Here is a 17,513-nt window from a genome sequence, read left to right on the forward strand (position 1 = left end):
ACCACCTGCCCATTGGATCCTCTCCCTTCCACTATGCTCCAGACCATCTCGCAAGACCTTCTGCCCTTCATTACCACTATCGCCAATAGATCCATAGCATCTAGTCAGGTACCAACTACTTTCAAGAGGGCAAGGGTTATTCCCATCCTGAAGAAACCTGCTCTGGATCCATCAGACATCAGTAACTACAGACCGGTATCACTTCTCTCGTTTCTTTCAAAAATTCTTGAACGCATTGTCTTTAATCAACTGTCTGTCTATCTATCACAGAACAACCTCCAAGACCCCAACCAGTCTGGCTTTAAAGCAGCTCATTCCACAGAGACAGCCCTTTTAGATGTCTCTGAGAAACTACATGCTGCTAGATCAGCCAATCTCTCATCCGTCCTTATCCTCCTTGACCTTTCAGCAGCGTTTGATACGGTCAACCATAAGACTCTCTTAGCCACCCTCAGGAGTCTTGGGATTTGCGGATCAGCTTGGGAATGGTTTGCTTCCTACCTGGAAGGACGCTCATATCAGGTAACATGGAGGGGAGTGACATCTGTTCCACGCAGACTCTCCACTGGCGTCCCACAAGGCTCAGTACTTGGTCCTCTTCTTTTCTCCCTGTATACTCACTCTCTTGGGGAAGTTATTTCCTCACATGGGTTCTCTTACCACTGCTATGCTGATGATACACAACTTATCTTCTCTTTCCCACCCGCAGATGCCACAGCTTCTGACCGGATCTCTGCATGTCTGGCAGAAATTTCATCATTGATGACTGCTCATCAGTTAAAGCTTAATCCTAGCAAAACTGAGCTGCTCTTCATCCCAGGTGATTCATCCCCAGGTCATGATCTTGCTATATCCTTGCACAATGATCTGATCTCCCCTTCAGCCACAGCTCGCAACCTTGGGGTAACCATGGACAATCAACTGTCCTTTTCCTCTCATGTTGCTAATGTGACTCGCTCATGTCGGTTTCTTCTTTACAACATTAGAAGGATTCGGCCATTTCTGTCCACACAGGCTGCTCAGGTACTCGTTCAGTCTCTTGTCATTTCTAGACTGGATTACTGCAATGCACTGCTGGCAGGTCTACCTATGAACGCAATCCGTCCTCTGCAAATGATCCAAAATGCAGCTGCCCGGCTTGTTTTCAACCTGCCAAAGTTCTCGCACACCACCCCGCTGCTGCGATCCCTCCACTGGCTTCCGGTAGCTGCACGCATCAGATTCAAAACACTGATGCTGGCCTACAAAGCCAAAAATGGACCAGCTCCCTCTTACCTCAAAGCCCTCATCACTCCTCGCACTGCACCCCGCACCCTCCGATCTACCAGCACTGCTCGACTGGTTCCACCATCTCTCAGGGTAAGAGGCAAGTATACCACAAGACTCTTCTCTGTACTGGCACCAAGGTGGTGGAATGAACTTCCCCTAGAGGTCCGGACAGCTGAGTCACTGGCTATTTTCAAGCGGCGGTTGAAGACCTACTTATTCAGGAAACACTTCAACTAGCACTTCTTTCCTTATCTTTTGCATTTAAAAAAAAAAAAAAAAAACACCTTTGACACTTACAATTTCATTGTAACTTTGAACAAATGTTTTAAACTCATGGTATCTTAAGTATGTAACTTAGTGAGCCAGCATTAATGTATTCAATGTTAGAGATTTAAGCACTTATGTACGTCGCTCTGGATAAGGGTGTCTGCCAAATGCTGTAAATGTAAATGTAAATCACAACTGACTCCTCATTGTTGCTGCACCAATATTGCACCAATACTGCATGCAATATTGACATTTGACTTCAGAAAAGGCCAGAGTTTGTTATATAACTAAAACATTTTTGTTTACATTTTAACGTTTAATGTTTAGTCATTTTAAAATCTACATTAATGCAAGCATTTTTTATTCAAAAACTACAGCAAGAAATTTTTTTTAGACGGAACTATATTTTGACCAGTGCTATTTTTAGAACATGCCTCACGGGCGCCTTAAGTGCTCCTTGTGGGCGACCAGGTGCCCGCGGGCACCGCGTTGGTGACCCCTGGTCTACATCGTGCTTGTTCGCTGGCTAAAGTTCATAGACGACCGCACAAAAAAAGCATGAAACGTCAGTATGATCGCAAGACAGTTGCTAGATTTTTTCAGCCGAGTGATAGTGTGCTTGTGCTTTTACCTGTACCAGTTTCAGCACTTTCTGCACGTTTCTTTGAACCGTATATCATAAAAAAGAAAATAAGTGACACAGATATGATTCACACTCCTGATAGGAAACGCCAAACCAGAGTTTGTCATATAAACATGTTAAAACCGTACCACAACAGAAAAAATTCTTCTTCTTATGCTGCAGATCAGACTGTTAGGCCCGTTGTCTCTTCTGTAGCTGTATGAGTAGAGGTGGCAACCCCCCCTAATATCTCAGGTGCTGATGGGGACGGTGTTATTCTCCGTAATGCTCCGCAGCAATGCGTGAGACTGGCAAACTCTGAGATGTTAAAAGATCTTCCATCATATCTCACACATTTATCGACAGAACGAGATGTCTGACATAATTCAATTGATTTCTGATTTTCCCTCTCTTTTTAATGTTGCTCCTAGACAAACAAATGTGTTGTACCCCTCTAGGGGGGTGGTGCTGCTAAGCGGCTGACACGCACATGGGAGCTCTGATTGTCTGGTCAATGTTTGTTACTAGTATATGTTGTTTTTTTTTCTTTTTTGAATCGTCAAGTCGTGTTTTTGAATGATTCGAATGTAAACGTCTGCAATTGGATGTAAACAATGGATGGTAATATGGTTTACTTGGAACTTTTTTTGGGGATTACTCTACTTTCTCTACTTTTGTCAAACGCCGAGCCATCCAGGATAATCTACGGTAGACATCAACTACTTCAGCTGGGCCTTACAACACAGCTGCAGTGGACACCTCCAACAGATTTTCCTGTGGAATGTCTTCGTTCACCTGAACAGCGATCTACCAGGATAAAGAGAAAGCATGGCTCAAGAGGAGGTATTAAACGCCGTGTTCGTGCAAGGGGATTTAAACCTCCACTACCCACTATAGTCCTCTCCAACGTGAGATCGCTAAGGAATAAATTAGATGAACTCCATGCCTCTACGCAATACCGGTATGAATACAGAGATAGTTGTCTGTTATGTTTCAGTGAGACTTGGTTAAACAGTGCAATGAATGATGATAGTCTTTACCTACCTGGCTTTGGTACACCATTAAGACTTAATAGAGAACAACAAGCCACAGGGAAATCAATCGGTGGAGGATTATGTATGTATATTAACACCAAGTGGTGTAGACAACATATCATTAGACATACTATCAATTCTCCAAACATAGAACTACTATCAGTTTCCTTAAGACCTATATATTTACCACGAGAGTTTGGGCAACTATTTGTATGTCTAGTGTATATTCCTCCTGATGCAAATTATAAAGCAGCCGTAGATGCGATATATCATCATGTGCAAGAACTTGAGGCAGCGTCCCCAGATACTCCCAAACTTATTCTGGGTGACTTTAACGGCTGCTCCTTGTCATCTGCACTACCCCACTATCAGCAATATGTGAAATGTGCCATGCGTGGATCAAAAACAATTGATCTATGCTATGGCAACATAAAAAATGCTTATAAAGCAGTCAACAAACCAGCGATAGGTGGGTCAGATCATAACACTGTCTTTTTATTGCCCTCTTACCGACAAAAACTTAAAAGGGAAAAACCTAAAATCGCATCAGTGCGTGTGTGGGACGATGACAGTGTGACAGCTCTGCAGGGCTGTTTTGACTGTGTAGATGTCGACGACCATGTGGATGTTGTCACGTCATATATTAACTTTTGTGTTGACAATGTGATCCCGACAAAACGTGTGAAACATTTTGCAAATTCAAAACCCTGGATTACAACCGAAATTAAAAAACTGTTAGTGGATAAAGAAAGAGCCTTTAAAGCAAATGACAGGTGTGGAGGGAAGCTGATTCAGAGGGAAATACAGATGAAAATTAAACAGGGTAAGAGACAATATAAAGATAAAGTTGAACAACAACTTAAGGAAAATAACTCTCGTATGGTGTGGAGGGGTTTTAAAACTATTATAGGTCAAAACCATCACCACTCTAACACTCCGATACATTCAGTCGAACAAGCAAATGCCCTGAATGAACACTTTGCGAGATGGGAGAGTGACGTGCCACCTACTCCAATCAGCTTTGATGGAAGAGCAAGTGCATCAATCAGGTGAGGAAGTGGGGCGGATCTTCTCCCATATAAGGACACGGAAAGCTGCTGGCCCTGACAGGTTGGAAGGCACCGTCCTAAAGAGCTGCAAAGAACAACTGAGCCCAGTGTTTAAAGGACTGTTTCAGAAATCATTTGACACACACAAAGTCCAAAAGATATTTAAAATAGCAGAAATTCTACCACTTCCTAAGAAACCCAAACCAGTTGGACTGAACGACTTTAGACCAGTGGCACTCACTTCCGTTGCTATGAAGTGCTTTGAGCGGATTATTTTAATTCGTCTTAAAATTCAAACCCAAGCTCACATGGACACATTACAGTTTGCTTACAGAGAGAAAAGGGGTGTGGAAGATGCTGTTACAACCCTCCTGAATGGAATTTACAAACATCTTGAAACACTGGCTTCTTATGTACGCATCCTGTTTGCAGACTTCTCCTCAGCTTTTAATACCATCCAGTCACACATATTGATAGAGAAGCTGACAAGCATGGGTGTAAACCTCACTCTTTTAAAGTGGATTCAGGACTTTTTAACAGGCAGACAACAGTATGTGACGGCGGGTCACGGTCGGTCAAGAACCATTGTGACAAACACAGGAGTGCCACAAGGATGTGTTTTATCACCATTGTTATTTATTTTATACACTAATGATTGTGTCAGTCACCATTCTAACTGTTCACTGATTAAGTTTGCAGATGATGCTGCTTTAGTCGGTTTTTTAACAAATAATAATGAACAGGATTACAGGACTGAGGTTGACCACTTCCATGAATGGTGCAATCAAAACTCACTAATTTTAAACATTTCTAAAACAAAAGAAATGGTGATCAACTTTAGAAAAAAGCACCATCCACTGCAACCTGTTACTATTCAAGGGACTGTTATTGAGACTGTGATGGAATATAAGTATCTGGGCACTATTATTGATTATAAACTTAACTGGTCTAAAACACACTAGCAAGATACTCAAAAGCACAGCAACGGCTCTATTTTTTAAGGAAACTGCGTAGTTTTAATGCAGACACAACGACTTTGACATTGTTTCATTTAACTTTTATTCAGAGTGTGGTGACTTTCACCATCCAGTGCTGGGGGGGGAGGTCTTTCTGTCCAGAACAGGAATATGCTGGATAAGGTGACTAAAATGGGCAGAAAAATGACTGGATCTGATGTTAAAAGCATCTCCAATCTTACAGATCAGTATACCCTGAATCTGGCATTGAGGATACTGGATGATCCATCCCACCCACTTTTCCTAGAGTTCTCTTTACTCCCATCTGGATGTAGATTTCGAATGCCACCAACAAAAACTAAACGTGCCATTACATCATTTGTACCGAGGAGCATTCAGTTACTGAACAGATCAGACACAAGCACATAGAATTTTTAAAGAATTTTTTTAATTAGCTATCGATTCATGTTTAGATATTGGACTGATTATTGTGTCACTATCATTGCTGTGTTTGTGTTGTTTATGTTTTGTTTTTTGTGTCTATGTTTGTAATGTTGTTGAATGTTAATGTGGCTTCCTTGAGTGCAAAACAAATTCCCTTCGGAATTGTGACCATGTGGGATCAGCAAATTAGACATGTTAAAAGGTTACTGGCAAGTTCCACTCACGTCCTAGGCCTCTGAAATTTCTGCATTTGTAACCCCAGATCACCTACTACAATATTCTGTTTTACTGTTTGGCTTACGAAATACAGCGGCAACCTTTCAGCGTCTCGTAAACTTAGTATTGGCAGGTGTGCCAAATTGTAGCGCATATCTGGGTGATGTTGTTGTTTATTCAATGGCTTGGATTGAACATACTCGTTCACCGAGAACTTGACATTTGAGTGTCTTGACAAGGCCTCGTTAACCCTTAATCTAGCCAAATGTAAGTTTGGTCAAGCGACTAGAACCTACCTCGGTAAAGAGGTCGGTCATGATCAGGTTTGCCCAGTTGAGGACAAGGTTACGGCTATCGTAGATTTTCCCACTCCCAGAGCTGCATCGGTTTTTAGGCATGGCTGGATACTATCGAAGTTTTTGCAAAAACTTTTCTACGGTTGTATATCCTCTCACTTCATTACTTAGTCCATCCAAGCCATTTGTGTGGTCTAAAGAGTGTCAGTACGCTTTCTGTAATGTTAAAGCACTTCTTTGTAATGCACCTGTTCTTGCGTCTCCAGACTGTGCCTTACCATTTAAAATAGAAGTTGATGCCAGTGGTGTTGGCGCTGGGGCTGTCCTTCTTCAGGAGGATAAAGATGTTGGTTCTCGCAATCTACCCGTTACCGTCTTCACCGATCATAATCATCTGGTTTTCTTGTCACACATGTTCAACCAAAATCAACGATTAATGCGTTGGTCTTTGTCATTACAGAACTTCAACTTGGTCATTTAACATAAGAAAGGAAAGAAAATGTTCTAGCTGATGCACTTTCCAGAGTGTTGTTTTCTACCTCTCTTGCGCTGTCTCGCTTCAGGTCCATCCTCAGTTTCCCATTGGTCCGCTGAACCGTCAATCTCCTAGCTTTAAAAGTGACGTCATGAGTCTCTGCACCAATCACCATCATCCCATTACTTTTAAGAAAGGTCGCCAGAGGGCTGCAAGAGGCTGAATGTTTCATTTATCCGCATTGTCACCCGTTGTCTAAAAAACGAATGTTTGTGAGTTTGTGCACTGTTTATGTCGTAACCGTTCTTTTGTTCTGTCACCCTTAGTATATGTTGTTTGTGACTTGTTCACTGTTAAAGGGGGAAAAGCGGACAGGTAAGAGGTCGCGCAACATACATTTTGCACACGTAGGATAACTTATCTCTGTATTAGACACACTAGTTTAGGAGTAAGTGCCACCCCTTGTACATTTTGTGTTTTGTTTAGTTAGAGTAGTTTTGGTAAGACGTTTTTACGCTGAAGACCTTTTGTTTCCACATTTTAATTTATTAGTCAGATTAGAGGGTCACTCAAAATTAGTTAGTGTTTTGTTTTGTTACTTTATTTCCTTTAGCACCACTCTCATCCCTTTTTCCCCTATACCTCTCATTTCGTTAATTGTCTTGTATACAGTATATTGTATATAGTCCCACCTTCTTTATTATTATATGTATTTTGTCACTCACTATAATACTTGAATTAATAAACCTCCTTATCGGTTGAATTTGTTGTCTTGCCTTCCCCATTTCACACACAAATGGGGTGTAAAATTAGTTATTGTGGAATCTTTTATATCCATATGGATGTTGAAATCACCCAGGAGAAGAATTCTTTCAAATCTGAGGCAAAGAAAAGACAACATATCTGATCATTCAGATAAAAAGTCTTTATTTGACTTAGGAGGCCTGTAGACTGTAGCCACTGCAGTAGAAATGGGGGCAGAAACACTCAAAACAAGACACACAAATGAGTCAAATTTGGGGGCAGTTGATGATAGCTTTGTTGTCGACAGAGCGCGCGTTAAACAATGGTGATTTCATCAGATACGGGGGAGGAGACAAATCCGATGCAACCTCCCCACGCCTGAGAGCTAATAAATTATTAAAATTAACCCCTGTAGGTCTAAACAGCAGTCTATGGGGTTTGCGCAGAAATCTCGGATAAGCGACAGGTTTACTGTAGATATTGAGCTCTCAAAGCTCTGCCTTGAAGAGCGATGTATGTAATGCTTAGGTCGCAATATTCCAACATGACTGCAGAGAGCACGTACATCTTTCGCCAAATCCAAATGTCTGTTCAGGTTCAACAACTGGTGAGCAGTTTACCTGAGAGCCATAAGGGGATGGTCCACACCAACAGCAGCCTCACAGCGGTGTAAGCATTGTATGTCCTGGGCCAGGCAACAAAACAGTAAAGTCCAGTAAACAGCACTCAGAGATAAAAGCAGTAATCCAACATGCGAAGCATGAATCCACATCACGAAAAAAGATGCAAATTGTCTTCACTGGCTCATAGCCAACAAACTACTAAAATAAACGGGAGAGAGGAGCGGCAGCCAAACGCGCCAGCGTGACCTTTCAACCGGAAGTCGTCTTTCAAGTTAACATCCATGAAAGCTGTGATAAAAGACATTCCTAAAGTAGTGGTATACCTGGATGATATTTTGCTGACTGGGAAGGACGATAGGGAGAATTTGAGGACGTTAGATCAAGTGTTGCATTGGCTGGAGGAGGCCGGTCTGAGGTTAAAACGGGGAAAGTGCAACTTCATGGAAAATGAAGTCACATTCCTGGAACATAGAGTGGATGCAACAGGGATTCATCCTGTCCCTGAAAAAGTGCAGGCAGTCAAAGATGCACCAACATCAACTACAGTAACAGAGCTTAAAGCTTACCTAAGACTGTTGAATTATTATAACTGTTTCCTACCAAATCTCTCAACACTTCTAGCACCTCTGCACAAACTGCTGAAGAAAGATGTCACCTGGTGTTGGAAAGAGGAACAAGAGAAAGCTTTCAAGGTCTGAAAAAACTACTCACAACTAGATAAAGAGGAACTTGTTGTAGTGTTTGGAGTCAAAAGATTCCATAAGTACTTGTATGGATGCAAATTTGTAATTTGTACAGATCATAAGCCTCTAATTACTCTCTTAAATGAGCTCAGAACTGTGCCACAAATGGCCTCACAATGAGTAATGGAATGGGCCGTGCTGCTAGGTGCTTATAAATATGTAATTTCATACAGAGCTGGAAAAGACAATGGAAATGCGGATGCTCTCAGCCGATTTCCCCTTCCAGAAAACCATGAGGCGCTACGCAATCAGGAACAGGTTTTCAAGCTGGAAAAAGAAGTGAGCTCAATTACAACGTCAGAGCAAATCAAGCACTGAACTGCACGAGATCCTGTACTCTCTAGAGTTCGTGAGTATGTACTGAAAGGGTGGCCTGATCACAGTAATGCAGCTGATTTTGCACCTTATAAAAAAGACAGCAGGAACTTAGTGTTCAAGATGCTTGTGTGCTGTGGGGAGCACTTCTTATCTTTCGTGAGAAAGGACGTTCAGTGTTGTTGGACCAACTGCATCAGTGTCATCCAGGGATGTCGAGGATGAAAGGCCTGGCATGGAGCTACCTGTGGTGGCCTAAACTGGATGCGGACATAGAGTCTAAAGTAAAATATGTCAGGAACAGAGAAAAGCTCCTGTGTTTGCACCACTTCATCCATGGGAGTGGCCAAGAAAGCCCTGGAGACGTGTGCATATGGATTATGCTGGTCCATTTATGGGTAAAATGTTTCTAATCTTAATCGACGCACATTCTAAGTGGATAGATGCATACCCCCTGAATTCAGCAACGACAGCTGTCACTCTTGAGTGCCTGAGGAACAGTTTCAGTCTGTGTGGCATTCCTGAAGTCATGGTGTCAGACAACCACAAGGATTGGTAGAAACAGTAGGCTCTGATGCCACAGACCCTGAACCAAGACTTACAAAACCAGAGTTGGTACTGAAGACACAAAGCAGTCTGAGAGTTCACAAACAGGTTGTGTGAGACGTTCAGCAAGAAAACCACCAGAATATCTTAAAGACTTTGTGAAATAATTAAAAAAAAAAAAATTCATAACAAGGTGTTGAGATGTTTCAGAAAGTTATGTTGATGTTGTTAATACTACATTTCTACAAATATATGTGTTGGAAATAATTTAAGTGGACGTTTTCAAGTTAAGGGGGGAGGGATGTTATATGTTGGGTTATAACTAATAATGACCAGTAGAGGTCAATAGTGGTGTGTGTATGAGTATCTGATGCACTGACAAAGTAGTCTGCAGTGTGTATTTTGGAAGCTGCACGTGTCTGTTACGTTGTTAATAAATTAAAGCTATAAACGGAATGACGTCTCTGTTCTTGTATACAAGATACAACAAGGGGCAATCCAGAATCAAAGTCAAAAAGAACAGGCAGGAGTCAGTATTAACAGGAATGGCTAAACACACAAGTACAACAAACAACTCTCACACAATAGTAACTAGCAGCAAACAAGTGACACGAGCACAGCAAGTGAGTCACAAAGCTAAAACAGGAAGGGGTGGTGGAGGCTTTTATAGGCCGCAGGGAGTCAGCTGACCAGCAGGGCGTGGCACCAGGTAAACCTCAGGAACCAATCGGTGTTCATCCTGCACAGAAACACAGACACCTCCCAAAACAGAAAACAAAAATAGAAAAGGACGTAACAGTGTGTGTGTGTGTGTGTGTGTGTGTGTGTGTGTGTGTGTGTGTCAGACTAGGCCTAGACTGGAGTTTCTCAAACTTTTTCGGCATGCTGCCCCCCTTCTATACAGTGCATCCCTACTTGCCCCCCAAAAAAAGAAAAATTATGACAAAAAACATTCCAAATCTTAATATTTGAATTAAACAAAACATATTAAATTATACAATGTAGTGCTGGTGGTTAGTAGATTTATTTTTCTGAGATTTAATTACACAGAATTTATGATAAATTAATTATTTTATAAAATGTCATAAAGCCGGTGCCCCTGATACCATCTCAGGGGTCCCAGTTTGAGAACCACTGGCCTACTTATTCTGAGCAAAAAAAAAAAAAGAAAGAAAGAAAAAAAATTTGACATAGAAATCATTTGAAAATAGATAAAAAAGGAAACCTTATTTTGCATTTTTTTTCTTTGCACACTCTGAGATCTTAAAGGTTAAATATTGCTTCTTCTTTCTATTTCTTTGTTTCTCTACCCAAAGCCTAGAAATCAAATATTCATAAATCCAAATATGTTGTAATGTAAACAGTGTTGGGCGATAAATTGTTACTGTAACGCAGTTACTTCTGACAGTAACTAAAACTCTAACGTATTACTCTTTAAATAAAGTAACTCCGTTACCGTTACCATATAGTGCATTGTCCCTGTGTAGCCTACAGACTAACCTGTTTACAGCAGCGACACATTGTAGGATTGGTGGATGCCAACCTGTAAACACGAAGACGCCGCACTGTGGGCATGTTTCAGTTTATTCAAGTATGTGGGGCAGTAATGGTGAGTCAAGGCAAGAGCAAGACGAGTTTCTCAAAGTGGAAATATGCTCATTATTTCACTTTAGTTGGGCATAAAGACAAAAACCTTTTAGTCAAATGTAAGCTGTGTCTTTCTGGTTCGAAGGTCCTGTCTACTGCCATAAACAGCAACTACAACATCTGTCGAAGCACCTCCAGAAACAGCTTTTATGATGCAGAAGCCACTTCAGTTTTTGATTCTGAATATATTATTCAGCTTGTTTTGTTATTTATTTCAGAAATCCTTGTGATATATTCAGTTTGTGCTGGTCTGACTTAAATAAAATAGTGTTTAAAAATGACCTTGTGTTTAAGTCAGTTTTGTGTTTGTATAGAGTCTATATTATAGACCATAACACAGGGGTGTCAAACATAAATCTGCAATCTGAAAAAAAAAATCATTTTCATTTTTGGCAGAACTACCAGCAGATGACCAACTACCTTCCAGATCAGCTGTAAATACAAGTGTACACGTAAGTAATAAAATATACCATACTTCCTCTGTTGAGTTTTAAAATGTAAAACAAAATTTTCTGTTCTCGTGATTCTTATTAAATAAGACTTGATTAGAATAGATTTAACTTTATTTATCATCGTGCAGAATACAGGAACAGGACCAGTGGGACAGCTCGTATACTTACCAGCTGCTTGTTTTTATCCAAACAGAATCATTACACAATGTCCACATACCTGCAGCAGCTGGAATATATGCCACATTTCCATTTACAGCTTGTCGTTCATTCCTTGTTATGTTCAAGCAAGCTGGAGAGATTAATGTACATGAGGAAGAGAAGAGATTAAATGTATTGATGTCAGGTGAGATATTCGAAAGTGTGAGAGCAGCAATACTCACCGATATATTTCTTGGAATAAAGAATATAGATGACACAAGCAACCCCAACCAGCACCAACAGAACTCCAATCACTGCTCCAATGATACCACTCGAAGCTACGGAGCAGTCAAAGCAATCTTGTCCATGCAACAATAAGAATAAGAGCAATGTAAGAGATCACACCTTTTACATTTTCAGATTCATTTGTCTTTCTTTACACCACTGTGTTTTTATTGATACGGGCTGTAAGTAGAATAACTCGGCTCAGTAACGGTGCTCCACTTACCTTCACCTACAATTATAGGCTTCTTCAGAGTGATGTGGTTCACATAACAATTGTACAGTGGTCTCCACACTCATCCTCAGCTGGTATGTGCCATCACCATTGGGTCTGACTCCTGAAGATGCTACCAGATGTTCAGGCAGGGAAGTTTTGGACTTTCTCACCTGCATCTCCACATCTGGAGGGTAGAATCCCGTGGCCAGGCAGGTCAAGGTCAGCTTTTTGCTGTCAGTCACTGATTTCTTTGTAAGTAGATGCACCTCTGGGGGAGCTGGAAGAAGATATGATGTTAATTTTCCTTCTTAATTTATCAAGATGAATGTGACTCAAGTAAAAACTCCTGGATACTCACAAAATGTTCTCAATTCTTCTTGTCCATAGTCCATGAACTTGGTGAGCCAGTCCACACACTCTTTCTCCAGGTAGCTCTTGGTGTATGTGTTAAGGATGGACACGTTATCCCATTTCATTTTGGTCGGCAAAGCAGCCGGAACTGGAGCGATCCACCTCGAGTTTTCATCATCAAAGGAGAGGAACTCAGTGCCGTCGTAGCTGTACTCATCAATTCCTTTCACAAATTTACTATTTCCATTTTCACCTTCAATCACACAGCCATGTCTCCACTGAAGAACATGAAGGTCTGAAATGGAGACAGTGCAGTAAAGATAAGAACTGTGTGACATTAAGAATCATAAAGAAATGACATCTGACATTTAATGAGTAATGATAAATAAAACTGAACTAACCAGACTTATTGTGTCTCATTCGCTCCATCAGGATGTCCACGTTGACCTTAAACCACTGCTCTTTGCTCTTACGGGACTGAGTTCCTTTATCCCAGTAATCCTTTTCCATCTTCTCCTGCATCCAGTGCTGTTTAGGAACCTTAACCTGAGTCTTACTGTTGTAGTAGTCGAGTTCTCGGTCATCGAGCATGCCCAGTGCAGTGAACTCATAGATTCCAGGCAGCTCGAGAGGTTTAGACAGAGCCGTGTAGGTGTAAAACAGAGAGTGTTCACCTGGAGGAGAGGGAATAGAAAGTTATCTTACCAACTTTCACTTTTGTTTGAGACCAAATCCTGTCCTACTTCTATTATCTATATGTTGTTCACATGCAGCTGAAATACAATACAAGCAGGTTTAGATGTTCTACATTAAAGTGCACTGGATATCATATGGCTTCTGATTGTCTTTGGTCATGTTTCTGATGTAAATCTAGTGCACTTTTTAATGAAAGTTCATAAACAATGTCATCATTGTTATTACTGAATAACTGAAAGTTATGACAACAATTTGTTCATTTCTACAAAGGATTACAGAGTCACCATATCAAGTGGTGATTATATTATATTATATTACATTCATTCATTCATCTTCTACCGCTTATCCGAACTACCTCGGGTCACGGGGAGCCTGTGCCTATCTCAGGCGTCATTGGGCATCAAGGCAGGATACACCCTGGACGGAGTGCCAACCCATCGCAGGGTATTATATTATATTATATTATATTATATTATATTATATTATATTATATTATATTATATTATATTATATTATATTATATTATATTATATTATATTATATTATATTATATTATATTATATTGGCAACATTTTACACACTAGTACAAACTAGTACAGTCTTTCTTTTTCTTCCCAATAGAACGTAACATGAACCATTCCATATGAATGTATGGCAGTGTGACTGATCTACAGCTCTGTTAAAAAACGTTTTTGCCTCTTCCTGATCTCTATTTCTTTATTATTATTTTTTAAGAAAACACTTAAACAACACAAGTATTGTACACTGTTGAACCTTATCCACTTATTATTGGAAAATGTGTACAAAAAAGTGTGCAGTAAATGGAAATCTTTTGCACAGCCGACACATGACACAGGAAACACGCTCTTTTGAACACACTGTGGTTTCATGAGCATGTAGAACATTTAAAAACATGCACCCAAAACCACACTCGCACTCGAGCATTCACTCACCATCCACTTTAGTAGGAACAACTAAACTGTGTAATCTACATTCATAATGAAACCATCTGATACCAGTCACAGAGATCAGACTTTGATGTTTGTTGTGAACATCAGCTGAAATGCTGGACCTGTATAATGACAGATGTTCCTCATAAAGTGACCACTGAGAGTATTTTAGTGAGGCTTTAAAGTTTATACACCAGTTTTAGTAGCAGCATTTAATATATGTAAAATATATAACTGTCATATTTAAATATTAATATATGCAATAAATAAAGAGAAACAAATAGAAATAAAAAAGATAAATAGAATTATCAGCAGTCAATGTAACGACTTATAAGTATAATATAGATATAAAATAAAACCCTGTAAAACTATATTTTGTGTTTCTGTATCTGGGAAATAAACAGTTTCAGAATTTAAACCAAAAAAAATAAATGTTCAATATGTTTAATTTTATTATGGTAATTAATTATATATAATGTGATTAATATTCAGTATCTAATGTAATATCCAAGATTCTGCACTAGTTCTAGCTCCCTATCTGAGATCTTTTCCATATTAATTGCTTTGTACAAAAGGTCTGATTTTCATGATCAGACTTCAATCAGATGGATTTGATCTAAAAAGAATCATCAGGTTTTACATGAACACGTGGAGTCCAGGGAGCTCACGTGTGTCTGTTATTACAGCAAAACGTGTCGAATGCTCAAATACTCCAAAATACTCAAAATACTGTAAAACTGTAAAACTCTAACATATAACTATTACTATTGTGTTAAATGTTACAGTGTGATTAGACTTCATGATTATTCTGTAATTACTATAAAAAAAAATAAAGGAAATATTGATATATATAAATTCTACAGACCCCAGATACAATATAAAATAAAATAGAGTCTAAAAGCAGAAGGTTATTTTCAGTAAACAAACATAACGGGAAACATAACGGTAAAGCCATCGTTCAGACCGGAAGTGAACCGTTTTCATTAAATTCAACAAAGATCTCGTCAGAATTTAACTAAATCCATAACTGCAAACTTCCGCCGTGTATTTAGAATAATATTTTGACATCTCTGTGTCTTTTTGTTCAGTTATAATGATTTTATAAAGTACTTTCGGTTTACTTTCAGTTCCCAGAAACTCACCTCCCAAAGCAGGCGTGAGGACACAAAGTGTCACACACACACACACTGCAGCCATCATCTTCCTCATCTTCATCATCCTTTATCATATAAACTTCAGATAGATTCATATGAATATTGACCCACGTATAACACGCGTGTTGTAGCTTGATCTTCATGCACAGATGTTATGAGCGTATGGGGCTTTGCCAACACGAGCTTCAGACTGTTTCTAGGTGAACTGCGCATGCGCAGGACTCAAATGGAGAATACAGCTTGAACCGTTAGACAGTGATATCTAAAACCCCCCACCCAAACACAACAATGATCGCTGAACACAATTTAACCAAATACAAAGTATTTACTCAATTTCCATTTATTAATTTGTGTGTGTGTGTGTGTGTGTGTGTGTGTGTGTCAGACTAGGCCTAGACCGGTGGTTCTCAAACTTTTTCGGCGTGCTGCCCCCTTCTATACAGTGCAGCCCTACTTGCCCCCCAAAAGAAAATTTATGATATAAAACATTCCAAAACTTAATATTTGAATTAAACAAAACATATTAAATTATACAATGTAGTACTGGTGGTTAATAGCTTTATTATTCTGAGATTTAATTAACAGAATTTATGATAAATTCATTATTTTACAAAATGTCCCCAGGGGCCCCTGGCACCATCTGGCCCCCAGTTTGAGAACCACTGGCCTAGACTACATGTTCTGAGCAGGTGTTGTCAGTGAACAGGCTGTAAAACTGTTGGCTAAGTTACAGACACTGATGAAAAACTCCTGCTGATTATCTGTGAAACGTCTCTAACAGCAGTCACAATGTCATTGTTTGTGTCAAACAAGTTGTGAATTTGTTGTAACATTAAAACAGGAGATCATGACTTACTCTGTGCTCAAAGTGATGCTCTCAGCTCCAGTGGTTTTCTCTGTGGGTCAATGAGGATGAGGATGATGATTTCAAGTAGTCTAGTCCAGTGGATCTCAACCTGGGGGCCCTGAGATGGTGCCGGGGGCCCCGGTTCACTGACAACACCTGCTCAGATCAAGTAGTCTAGTCCAGTGGTTCTCAAACTGGGGGCCCTGAGATGGTGCCAGGGGGCCCCGGTTCACTGACAACACCTGCTCAGAACAAGTAATCTAGGCCAGTGGCTCTCAAACTGGGGGTCCTGAGATGGTGCCAGGGGACCCTGGTTCACTGACAACACCTGCTCAGAACAAGTAGTCTAGGCCAGTGGCTCTCAAACTGGGGGTCCTGAGATGGTGCCAGGGGGCCCCGGTTCACTGACAACACCTGCTCAGAATAAGTAATCTAGGCCAGTGGCTCTCAAACTGGGGGTCCTGAGATGGTGCCAGGGGACCCTGGTTCACTGACAACACCTGCTCAGAACAAGTAGTCTAGGCCAGTGGTTCTCAAACTGGGGGCCCTGAGACCAGGGGCCCGCTTTATGACACTTTATAAAATAATGAATTTATCATAAATTCTGTGTAATTAAATCTCAGAAAAATCTCAGCACTACATTGTATAATTTAATATGTTTTGTTTAATTCAAATTGTAAGTTTTGGAATGTTTTATGTCATAAATTTTCTTTTGGGGGCAAGTAGGGCTGCACTGTATACAAGGGGGGCCGCACGTTGAAAAAGTTTGAGAACCACTGGTCTAGGCCTAGTCTGACACACACACACACACACACACACACACACACACACACACAGTCAAATATTCAAAAATCCAAATATGTTGTAATGTAAATGTAAGTATGTAAAATGTTCCTGTATATTTCATGATTCTATAAATCGTGGTAGATCTTTTTCCCCAATGAATGTGATATAGTGAAAAACAAATAGGAACATTTTAGGGAAATAAATATGCAAACTCATTTTAAAAGAGTCATGTGACTGCTCTAAATGAGCCAATCAAACAAACTAATGCACAAAAGTCATTATAATATGTCTGCCATTACTGAAGTTATTCTGGTTAACAAAGAATGATCAGCTGGTTCTTATAGGCTTGGTGGTTAGCACGTTTGCTCACACCTCCAGGGTTGGGGCTTGAATC

The 17,513-nt window shown here is 40.2% G+C and overlaps 1 pseudogene; it reads right to left on the reverse strand.

Annotated features, from left to right (window-relative positions):
• Window positions 1-7,552: 7,552 nt before the first annotated feature.
• On the reverse strand, window positions 7,553-15,654 carry LOC132857239 (major histocompatibility complex class I-related gene protein-like; annotated as a pseudogene).
• Window positions 15,655-17,513: the final 1,859 nt, after the last annotated feature.

Source organism: Tachysurus vachellii, chromosome 14 (assembly GCF_030014155.1).
Source record: "Tachysurus vachellii isolate PV-2020 chromosome 14, HZAU_Pvac_v1, whole genome shotgun sequence".
NCBI lineage: Eukaryota > Metazoa > Chordata > Actinopteri > Siluriformes > Bagridae > Tachysurus > Tachysurus vachellii.